Source organism: Ambystoma mexicanum, chromosome 2q (genome assembly GCF_040938575.1).
Source record: "Ambystoma mexicanum isolate Mex_15411 chromosome 2q, UKY_AmexF1_1, whole genome shotgun sequence".
Lineage (NCBI taxonomy): Eukaryota > Metazoa > Chordata > Amphibia > Caudata > Ambystomatidae > Ambystoma > Ambystoma mexicanum.
This window is the reverse complement of record NC_090924.1, coordinates 959,891,157-959,903,613: the sequence shown is the minus strand read 5'-3', so window position 1 is coordinate 959,903,613 and position 12,457 is coordinate 959,891,157. Positions and strand designations below refer to the sequence as shown.

The window sequence follows — 12,457 nt, the reverse complement described above, 5'->3', positions numbered from 1 at the left end:
GCGTAAAGTACTGACATTTGAAAGAGGATGTTTCATGTACTGCTTACATGAAAGGCAGTGATGGGGTTGTTTCAGACTTCTTTTGGAGTCAGCTGTTATGCTACTGCATGTTTATTTTTTGTTCATCATGATTTACTCAGCTTATGCTAGTCCACAATGGCAAGTAACTTGGGAAATGACAGTCAGTGTAACATATTTGATGTCTATTAGTTGAGATAGTACGTCTTCATACATGCATAACACAATATTTTAACACTAAATAAGTAAGCAAGCTGTTTGTACATCTAAGGTAGCAGTGGCATGGTTAACCTGTAGCGCTAAAATAATAATGTTCAGTGTATTATCTTTTAGCAGAAGCAGAAGGCGGCCTTGGGATCCAATGTCCCTACCAGCTCAAATATTGTGATGCATAAATACAGATAAATCCTCCATTCTGCCAGCATATAAGGCATCTTGACGGGGACTTATCAAAGGTCTGAAGATCACATCCTCACTAGAAAGTGAATACAGCCCTATGAGGTTATTGCAGAGATTACAGTTTGGATGGTATGTACTGTGATGAATCTAGGGAAGTCGTCACTTCGCCCCAAGGGGAATCCCCTTCCTGTGAGGATAGGGAGGTGAGCCTGCTCCGCAATACTGTCCCTAGGAGTAGAGGCAAGTGTGACCTCACCAGGAAAGATTTCCCCTTAGGGGACAAGGACTCCCGTTCCCACGAGGTACTCCCTCAAGAGGTACATACTTCGGCCTCCATGTGATGTTTAGAACATCAGATTCCATTAAATACGAAAACTGGGACAAAGAAGATATAATAATAAATCCTGGGAAATATCAAGATTGGGACGAGTAAGCCATAATCCAAGGAACTGTGGGGTATCCATACTGTGACGAGGAAGCCATGATACCAGGAACTGTGACAATATCCATACTGTGACGAGGAAGCCATAATCCCAGGAACTGTGAATCATCCACACTGGGCCGAGGATAATCGTAATGGATATTATCCAAAAGAAAAAGGACATACCACTTTAAAATCCCAGATCCAATTCACAAAGGTGTGAATGAACGTAACTCCATTAAGAGACGAATGAGAGAGAGATGGAGAGAGAGGAACACCTTCATGTCAGCTGGGAAAAGCCCTGAGCAGTGTGACACGAACTAGAGAGAGAGACTTGTATGCCATCTGGGGAGTTCCCCAAGCCATATAAACCGAACCAGAGAGAGAGATGCTAGAACCTGTGAGTTTCCAACTCACACAACGTTGCAAAGCACTACGTTGAAGCAAGGACAAGCAGAGAGTCAGAGAAAACAGGAGGGGCAGAGACCATCCGAATGTGGAGGCGAGATCAGGTATAAGAATCCTTGTTGGGAAAAGCGTCCAGGCAGCGTTGCAGATACCCAAGACAACTGGAAACTAAAGTTGGTATGGTCGAACAATGAACGACTGCGCTACCAGGAAGAAAGTAGAAACCATGAGGAGAGAGAAGCCAAAGAAGGAGAGAAGCCGGAAGTGTGTGCATCGAACGAGGGTCTGCAATGAAGGAGGCTCTCACCAACATTATCCTACTACCAGTTAGGTAACAGGGAATCGGGGAGACCTGGGAAGACACCAAAGAATCATTATGATGCCAGTTAACTAGTCCCAGTAACAAAATGTGAAATAGGCTTGAGTTGGAGAAAAACTATTGAAAAGTAGAAGAGATAAAATTACCCTGGGAAAAGGGGAAAATAAGTCAACATCCTTTGCAAGCTCAAAATAAGATTGAAGAGGAAACAAGATATGGAAAAGAGCATAGAGAAAATTGGCAATAGAACCACACAGTACATAAAGTATACTAAGAGGCTGTATGAAAGCACCTGTTGAGCATCACAGCCAAGAAACAAGGATAAATAAGTGAATCCCCAGAGGGATCAAACCTGAGGGGAGAAAACAAAGTAATCCAATTAAGGAATTAGAGAGTTCAATGGAAACAGTCACAAGAGACTATTCACATCCAGATATTGAAAGACTGATATTAGAAATACCCTCAGAAGAGTGGTATCAGTTTCAAGAATCATTATGAATCACTTTTTGGGAGACAGGTAGTAGAATTACCTTCAGGAGAAGGGAGTCATTCTCCTGACCTAAGTTAGTTTTTGCACAGTGGTAGGGTCAGTGAGTGAAGTTTTTGGACAGCTGACTTATTTGTTTGGGCAATCTCGACTTACTGATGAGCTCCTCGGTTAATAGCATAGGCAGGGAACACCAATAGTGATATGGAAAGAAAGAAAGAATGGAAAGAAAGGCATTATCCCTTCTTCTGAATGGCCACAGTACCAACTGTGACTGAAAGACTGCCATAATTTAAGAATGCCAGCAAAATAAGCATAAGAGTCTCTGAAGATAATAGTTAAAGTTACACGCCACTGTGTCAAAAGATCTTTACTTCAAAGAGCATTCTTCATGAAAGAATAAATATATCAAAAAATAAAAATAATTAGCTCCTGTTGGGGGTGTGGCATTGGCCTCCCAGCCGCTGAGGAGGCTCAAAGTGGGGGATTTACATAAATGGTAGAGCCCCAGCTCCGAGCATCCTCTGAGGTGTAGGCCGCCATCCTCCCCCACTGGATGAGGTAAGTGTCCCCCCCCGGCCTAAGCCCCCATCCATGCACATCTCCACTCTTTTCCAGACATTTCGCACCCACCCATCATCGCCCCACTCACATTCCGCTTCTGCGTCCCTCGCCAGCATAGTAGTGTTCCCGGCGCGTTTCGATGCGCGACTTACCGCAATGGAAAGGGACTACATGTAGCCCCTTCTCCCCGATCCATGGCGATCCATATCGTTTTTTGTATTTTTTTTTTGTTGAGAAAGAGCATACAAGACCTTTCTCAACTTAAAAAAGAACACTATTAGAATCCTGTTACAACGGGCCAGGTTTCAAATAGCAATATTACCCTCCCAGGGCGGGGGGCATTACCGGGCCTGGTAATGCCCCAGGCTATTGGTAAAGCCCTCGCAGGCCCGGGACATTACCTGGCCAAGTAATGCCCCCCTGCTCGGGTAATACTGCTTAAGTATCACATTTGCATAAGATCATACATACCACTATCACCATAAAGGAAACGTTAATTTAAAGTCAATCTTAGTTCATGGGAAAGCAACCAAGATTTAATGCTAAAAAGAACATTAACATGTTAAATGATCATTAAATCTCACAATATGATTCATTAAAGTTTCATGTTCGTATAATCCAATTCCATATGGTTCATATCATCCTCAAATTATATTCCTCCAGTCAAATCTTATAACTGAGTTGTTTTATTCCATCATAAAAGGCATTATGCAATACAGTGTGTCCTTTAAATGTTAAAGGTATTTGTATAGTGCACCATCACCAATGGAATTGGTCCCCAGGCGCTCAGGCGGATCTGTAAACAAGAAGGCGGGTTGGGTTAGTAAGTTGAATAGGGAGTTGGATAGTGAGAGAAGTGGTGTCATGTTGGCGGCTTCAGCTCGGTATACACCGCGCGCTGAGCTTTTGGTGTGAGTATCGGATCCAAGTCAGGCCTTGTGTGCTGTTGGATCCGCTTATGTGTTGTTTGTTTGTTGTTGCGGTGTGGTTGTGTAGGTTTTTGTGTGGGTTAGGTATGCGGAATATGAGCTTTTAGGTTATTGGGTTCAATTGTTCACAATTCTATATAAGTGTGGCACATACTAACATTCACAATTCCAGGTTTGGCACTTGTTAGTATTCACAATTCCATCCAGGTGTGAGGCCTGCCAGCATTCACAAACCTGTCTAGATGTGGCGCAGGCTAGTGCTCGCAATTCTATTCAAGTGTGGCCCATGCCAAGATCCACAGTTCTGGGTGTGGGATTTACTAATTCACAATTCCATCCAAGAGTGGCACCTGCTAACCTACACAGTCCTGTCCAGATGGAACGCAGTGGAACAACAAAAATGAACCTGGGCGAAATGAGATCAGAACATCTGTACACATTTAAACAATACCAAATCTTGTCAAAAAAATATATTTATTTATAAGCAATTTACACAAATATTTATTGTTCTCAACTCCACATTTAAACACCACCATTCATTCCATCATTCATTCACAATCTCACTATACATGTCAATATTCCACACTTGTGGTACTAAGACCACCTAGAACCAATATATTAACATACATTTCAACACCTCTTGGTGATTACAGTAAGTGTTAATACAAAAAAAAATAGCATATTGCTTATTTGCTGTAACTCAACAAATGTTTTGGTCGTCACAATAGGCCCCTAATTAAAGCCGGCAAATATAAGCAACCTTCTTCAGGAGACGGATGGTTCTGTTGCAACCACTCCGAAATGTCAAAAGGTGGAGAATGTCATCAAACCTCAATCTACAAACAAACAATATACATAACATCAGAATTCCGATCTCTTATTTGTTTAGACACAGATATATCTTGTGTGTATATCTCAGTTTATGTGTATACAGATTGGCACTCACCTCCACGTGAATTAATGGAGACGCGTGTCAACGATGGACTAAATCCTGCAGTGGTGCTAGATAACTCTGCGCCTATACTGCAACATAAGAGGAGGACAAAGCATCTTAGTAGCCTGCCCTATAAACAATACACCATTATATATATGGTATGGACACACTATCTTACCTGATAAAAAATTCAGGTATGAGGGTGTCTTACGTCTTTAGTCAATAAATCCAAAGAGAAAAATCCCTGTTCTCGCCTGAAATGCAACACAGAGACTCAAGACTCGAATATTTTCATCTTGACAACACTGGAGGTAATCAAAACCTCCTATCAATTCGCCTCACCTCATGTGGCCGAGTCCGGATTCTGGTACCCCAGTTTTGTCTCACTGCGTGGTGGTTCCAGTTCAATGTTCCTGAAGGGATACATGGAACTAAACGTCATGCTCATATATCTAACTAACTCAGAACATGGTCAAGGTTTTGTTAATGCTGCTGTCTCACTCCCCTGCCCCTCCCTACACAAAGTTTTGTGGAGGAAACAGATAAAAATTCCCTTCATGAACCTTTGTACAATCATGCTGGGGGTCTATAATGACCCCACTATCATATTAGGCTTTTCTGACCCTAAAAATAAAAATAATAATAATAATGGGTCGGTGTGCACAGTGACTGCCAAACAGCTTATAATGCTGATGGAAAACACACAACTGCAGCCTTAGCTGGGCTGCTGCTTTAGCTGGGCTCCATGGCTGTTCAAACACCTCCATATTCGTGAAAAAGGGAAAAGCAGACACATGCGCTGTGCACGCTGATTGTCAGCAGAAATGGAATTGAAAGGGTCGAGTTTACCCTCGCACTCTCTCTCTCTTCAAAACCTCAAACAAACTGTGTGAATTTAAACACTCAAACACACATGCACATTTTACTTACCCTGGGTTCCTTCTCCCTTGTCCTGCACACACACCAAATTTCGTGCTGGTTCCTGGGCGTGGCTACCTTAAATACGCCATCAACCTGGTGAAAGGACTCTTGAGCCCCAGTTCCCAGAGACTTCTGGGCCATGTAGTCCCTGCATGTGTGTAAAACATTTTGTAAAGCATTTTTTCTTTTTTAAACCAAATAGTGTTTTGTTTTTTTATTCAAATGATTTTTAAAGAACCACTCCTTCTTGTTGCCAAATCTGGGGAAACAATGCAGCGTGAAGGATGAATCACCTAACCCTATTACAGGCATGAAAACAATAAATGCTGCTAAACCCTGATTGTTTCTGTTGGTGGACAGGACTGTTAAGCCCCGGCTCCCAGTGACTTTGGGCATTGTAGGCCCTTCATAGACAAAAGTTTTTTACATAAACAAACATTTTGGATTGTAATACCAGTGCAGCATGAGGGATGTTACAAAAATGCATTACCTCACCCTCTTTCGTGCATAGACCAATGGGTGCTTTTGCTGCATAATTGTTACTGTTGGTGTATGCTGCTCATTACAACATCCTAGGTGATCCTTGGGTATAGCTAGCTATTCTGGGTCATGGCCACTCACCCTCAGTTCGTCCTGGATCATGGTGTAATCTAATGTGCAGGTTACTTCCATGACTCACTATTAGACACAAACGCCCTTCCCCTCACAGTGGCAGGAGCCGCAGTCACCAAAACCAATATTGTAAAATTCAAATATGGGTAAACCAGAATCCAAATGTATGTGCTGACATGCCATGCCCTTCATATATATTTATCAGATGGCATGTATATCCAAAGTTCACCAGATAACTGATATAAAACGGAGCTCAACCAATAAGAGCAGAGACCATGTCTCTTATCCAGTTACCAGTTTGTTCCACTCTATGGAAATATTCAAACCATTTTTAACTGAGTCCAAAGAGTGAATCCATTTTTGTTCCAGTCTGTGTAACATAGTGGACATGTCGCCTCCTTTCATGGGGGTCTTGATGGTTTGAAGTGCAAACCACCTAATGTCTTTGTCTGTGTGCCCCAATTTAGAGAAATGTTCAACTAAAGGTTTGTCTTGCACTTCATTCCTTATGCAGGAACGATGTTCCGATATTCTCTGGCGTACCTCTCTCATAGTTTTTCCTACATATACAAGATCACATGGACATTGGATAATGTATATTACATTTTTGCTCAAGCAATTGGTGTGATTTTTAAAGAACCACTCCTTCCTGTTGCCATATTCAAATGATTTTTTCGTAGAGGTAAATTGACACGCCAACCAATGGCCACATTTGTGATGTCCCATAATGGGTTTCAATCCCCATTGGTTCATCACTGTTTTGTTATGTTCTTTGTATGTGTGGACCAGTTTTTGTCTGAGATTCATGTTGCGTTTAAACGCGAACATTTGTTTCTGTGCCAGACTCCCTGGGCATTTTACCAGATGCCAATTCTTATTAACACTCCTCTTGATCAGATTGCTTATTGGGGAAAATGTATACACACAGATCAATCTGTTATTCTTTTCTTTGGTCTTCGTTAATAAACAGATCTCCCGATGTGTGTTGAGGGCTCGTTTATAGTGTTGTTTAACCAGCTTTTTTGGATACCCTCTATACATTAGTCTGTCCTTCAATTTCACGGAATGGTTCACAAACTCGTTTTTTTGTGAGCAATTTCTCCTAATACGGAGAAATTGACCATATGGTAGATTTTGTTTAAGGCCTCCCGGGTGAAAACTCGAGTAATGTAGGAGGGTGTTTTTGTCAGTGCTTTTCCTGTGTAATGTTGTTTCCAAGTGATCTTCTTTCTTTTGGATCACTAGATCCAGAAAACTTACACTCGCTTTGTTCCACTCCATTGTGAACTTGATGTGGGGATCACATGCATTAACCCACATATGGAAGGCCACCAGAGATTCGATAGAACCTCTCCACACAAAGAACACATCGTCTATGAACCGTTTCCACACTCTCGTATCCCCCAAACGGCTGTTGTTTCAAAGCACATGAGGGTCCTAGTACAAAATTATTTTCAGATTCACCCATATATAAATTTGACACGTCAGGTGCAAAGGTGACACCCGTACTTACCCCTCTGAGTTGTTTGTATAAACTTTTCTTAAAAAGAAAAGTTTTCACACATGGCCAAATGCGCACATTCAAGTATGAATCCCGTTGGTGGATGTAACAGTGTTTCTCTTGTATCGAGGATCTTTCTTAACACCTCCAAACTCTGCATCTGAGGGATGGACGTATACAATGATTCGACGTCCATCGGCACTAAAATGTCATCTGGTTCCACGGTGATACTTTCCAGAATGAGAAGCATATGGGTCATGCTTTTTTTTCAGCAGAAAAAGAAACTCCCCATTCCCATTCAAGTCCAATTGGACTCAATGGGAATAGGGAGGACGGATGCATCGGCACTGTGTGCAACAGTGTGGAGACATTTAACATGTGTCTGGATGCGGATGACCAAATCAAAGTGAAGCCGCTTCACTGTTTGGCGTGTAGAGCGCTGTATGCCACCGTACATGCGGTGCTTTCGATGTTGACTTGTTGCTAGACTGAGCTAGGTGTTCACCTTTGGTACCTATGAAATTTGATTTGGGCATCCGCATCCAGACACATGTTAAGTGTCTCCAATTGAATACTGAGGCAACATGTTGCGCCTATGGTAAAAGTAGATGCATCTAGGAATTGGTGCATGTGGTGAAGCGTCTATTAAGAAACGCCATTGATGAAATTCCCAGTGAAGGTATATTGGCATCCATTTGTGTGATGTTTGAAATGACCCCCTTATCACGGTGTTGAAGCAGTCTACAGTTTTTACAGAGTTTCCCCTGAAGAATGTTCACCCTTTGAGGAATTGGAAGAACAGAAACATGTCGGGAATCATTTTTACGACACATTTAGAATGTTGAATGTATTAGTGTATTGTCATTTGTGTCTGTCGAATTGTGTTAGGTTGTTTTAGATGAACTTTTGATGTATTATTTTTTGTATCCACTATGTTTTTTTAGAGTCAATCTATGTTTTAACATTGAATATAATTTTGAATAAATGTACACTATGAGTTCTGATATATCAGTGCATATAGTCTATTTTTTCAGGACGTAGTGTGCCAGGTAATCAGGCTCCTAGAGGTTTGGTGATGAGATCATGAGTGTACATTTTGTATCTATCTCCTTTATAAAATAATATGTTGGTAAAAAAAAAAGCACACACTATGTTGAACCACTATGTTGAACTATGTTGAACCACGGAAAAAAAAACAAGGGGACATATACTGTCAAATGTAAGTACTTCAAAATACTGGGCTCCATGTCTTAAGATTGGCAGAAAGTGCTCTTATAGGGAAGTTCCCTCGTTTTACCTGCAATCTCTTATAGCTCCTGAAGCGAGTCAGAGACCTAAGTATAGCGAGGCTGTGCTGCTACCGCGGCCTCGCCTTTCCTGTGTATATCTGTAGTCGCAGGCGGTGTGATGTCACGCATGCAGTGCACGTCGTGACATCACAACCATCTTGCGTAATACACTGAGTCTTTGGTAAACACTAACGGGGCTTCCTATTGAGAACAATAGGATCAAAATAAACATAAGAATTGGCATCCAAACAATGCATGCATTTAGCATTATGTACATGTGAACAAAAGATGAAAATAAACATAGGAATAGAAACACTAATGAGCTTCCAAACAATATATGGACTTAGCTTTATGTACATGTACCTGTGCTTTTCTTCTTGCAGACACTAGCAACATGTTAATCACTGTAAATTTAAAATGCATATCAATAGCTAAAATAGTTTTAAACGTGTTACTGTATGGGCTCCATAAGGCAAGTGTACATTCCTTTAGCCAAATCGTGGATCCGTGGATAAGGTCTCATAAGGAGAACCAGAAACAATTTATCAACATAGAGAATGAGTAAGATGATTGTCATCCTCCTGAATTACTCAAATAGGGTAAACAGTGTTCTTAATGAGTGTAGTCATTATGTTGCTGAAATGGGGCAAACAAGGCTCTAGATGGAGCATGTGTTACTCCAGGGAGCATGTAAATACACTAACCACTACAGTGGTTTAACATTCAAAATCGTATTCCAGTCATCAAACTAATACGTGACTGAAAACGTGTCAGCTACTTTTACACTTGAAAATCCAAGTGGGTGTTAGCATTATTACATCCAGAATACAGAATTCATAAAAATATTCAAGCTTATCGGCACAAGCTACTTCAGAAAAAACACATATAGTTCACTTCTTCATTGATCCCACTGGGGGTCAAAGCATTGAGTCTCTCAACCTAAAAGGTTTCTATCTGCTCTAACCTTTCTGCCAAATCTTCATGAGTGTCTCTCCTTATGATCACATCAACAACCTAGAATCTGATCTGGGATATATCATGCCTTTTCTCCATCCAGTGCCTAGCCACTGCTGAATTCATATTTTGGGTCTTTATGCAGGACCCATGCTCATCCCAACATTGTTTACATGGTTGTTTTGATTTTCCAACATAATATATTCCACAGGGGCATTTCATTGCACAGATCACGTAGTTTAAATCACATGTCGCATAACTTCTGATCTTAATTTTCTCTCCTGATCTTGGGTGGTTAACAATGTTTCCTTTAGTGACGACCACGCAGTTGGTTCAATGGAGGAATGGGAGCGTCCCGATTTTTTAGTTAAGAAACGTTTTTGAAAGGGTCTGGTGTTCACCAACCGATCTCCCAAATGTGTGCCCCGTTTGTAGGGAAATATGGGTAACTCGCGGAATAGATGTTACACTCTTGTGACGCAAGTCAGAGTTCTCCAGTTGCTTTTAATTACAGATTTAATATGGCACTTTCGATGGAATATTTAGATACGTGCGCTAGAGCTGGAGATTTCTTTTCTTTACCTGATTTGGCCAGTAAATCTCCTTGTTTAGTATCGACCAGCCTTTCCGTTGCAGCATTACCCTCCTTTGGTTTGTAACCTCAGGCCAGATATTTCTCTCCCATTTTCACAATCTGTTCAGTGCTCTCATTTGGGTCACTTACTATCCTTGTTATCCTAAGCATCTGAATGTAGGGTAACTTCCTAATTACTCGGCTTTGATGAAATCGTCATTGATGTAACAGATTATTTCTGTCAGTCTCCTTTCGGAACATATTAGTCAAGTAGTTAGCCTTGATCAACTTGATCTCTGCATCAAGGAAATGAGTGGAGTTCTCTGAAACCTCACTGGTAAATTGTATTTGTGGGTCAATGGTGTTAAGATATACTAGGAAATCTGCTAAGCTCTCCTGTGTCCCTTGCCACACTTCAAAAATGTCATCATGGTAACGCAACCAAAGACCTAAATAGTTGTGCCACACTGCAAACAGCCCCATCCTAGCCATGGCGCCAGAATACAGAAGTCGCACAGCCGATAGAAAGTACGACAGGAGCCCCAAAACATTCAACACCTCAAACAGATAGCCTCACTCAACCGAGTCGAATGCCTTCTCCATATCAAATAGAGCCGCTACCGCCTGCATTCAGGGGCTGATTTGGACAAGTATATAGAATAACCTGCGTAGGTTCAACAAGAATAAAACCAGACTGATCGAAGTGTACTAACCCTGAGACAAACGGCAGCAGTCTATTTGCCAAAACCGTGGCAAAGATTTTAGTATCCAAATTGAGCAGAGCGATCGGATGGTATGAAGCGCAGTCCAAGGGGTCCTTAGCTTCCTTCAGGAGCAAAATCACCACAGCCTCCCGCATCAAAGGAGGCAACAGACCCAAGGTCATAGCTTCCTCCAAAACCCCTACCATGTATTTTGCAACCTCCAGCACCAGCTCCTGGTAAAATTCTGCCCACACGCTATCCGACCCAGGGGCTTTGGCCGATGGAAGAGCACACGCCGCGCTAGGATATCATCCTCCGTAATCGGCTTAGCCAACACCTGACGTGCCTCTTTGCTCAGCCCCGGCAATACCGTCTCCTCTAGGTATTCAACCAATTCACCTATGGCCTGTGAGCCCTGAGACCCATACACTCCCTCACAGTATCACCGAAAATCACAGAGGATAGCATCAGACTCAGCCACAACCTGCCCATCCAACTTGCATAATGCTGCAATATCTGGGGCCCCTCTATCCTGCCTAAGCATAGCTGCCAAAAGGTGACCCGGTCGACCCTCCTCACCATAGCGGTGCGCCAATCGCTGGACGTGCGATGTATTTGCCCTTGTGGCCAGCAAGCCCACCAAACGTGCCCAAAGCCTCCCACAATACAGCCCAAGCTACCACATCATTGGCGGCCAACAGAGCGGCCTCCCTAGCCTTGATTTCCTTTTCCAGGTCTGCCAGCTTCCTCCTAATCTTTTTCAACACCTTAAACTCCAAAGCCATACACTTCCTGTGGACAACCACTTCAAACGCATCCCAGAGGGAGGCCATCAAACTGACCGAGCCCACGCTGTCTCCAAAGTACGACCACACAACATCAAACACCTCACTACGAAACACTATGTCCGACAGGGCCTCAGCCTTCAACCTCCAGCGAGGCCTAGGCACTGCTTCGCATCCCGTAGCGAGCGACCACAGAACAGGGGAGTGGTCGGACAGAGTCCTCGGGAGAAGCAAACAGCCCAGCATCATACGCACCAAATGCGGACTAGCTAGCACGTTGTCCAGCCTTGATGCACAATGTACCGACGAGTAAAAGGAGAACTCCAACACCCCCTGGTGAAGCACATGCCAAACATCCACCAACCCCAATGCGGACATGCTCCTGCACCTCAGTCGACTGCCTGAGGTGAGGAGCGCGTGGTCCCCACTGACCTGTCTAGTGCTGCTTGCAAAGCCACATTTAGATCACCCGCCCAAACAATGTTAGTGTGCATGTATTTATAACACCCAGAAAGGAGTGATTCGAAGAACTCAGGGGCATCTACATAGGGGCCATAGATGTTAACGTCACCAAGATGTGGGCCCAACTGCCCAACACACCAAACCTACCCTGTGGTTCTATAAACTTCTCCACCAGA

At 42.7% G+C, this 12,457-nt stretch overlaps 1 protein-coding gene across 2 annotated transcripts in view; it reads right to left on the bottom strand.

The window, feature by feature from the left end:
* Positions 1 to 12,457, bottom strand: part of LOC138569869 (ATP-binding cassette sub-family B member 5-like) — a 1,230,756-nt gene that overhangs the window by 277,340 nt on the left and 940,959 nt on the right. The gene's annotated exons all lie outside the window — the stretch shown is intronic.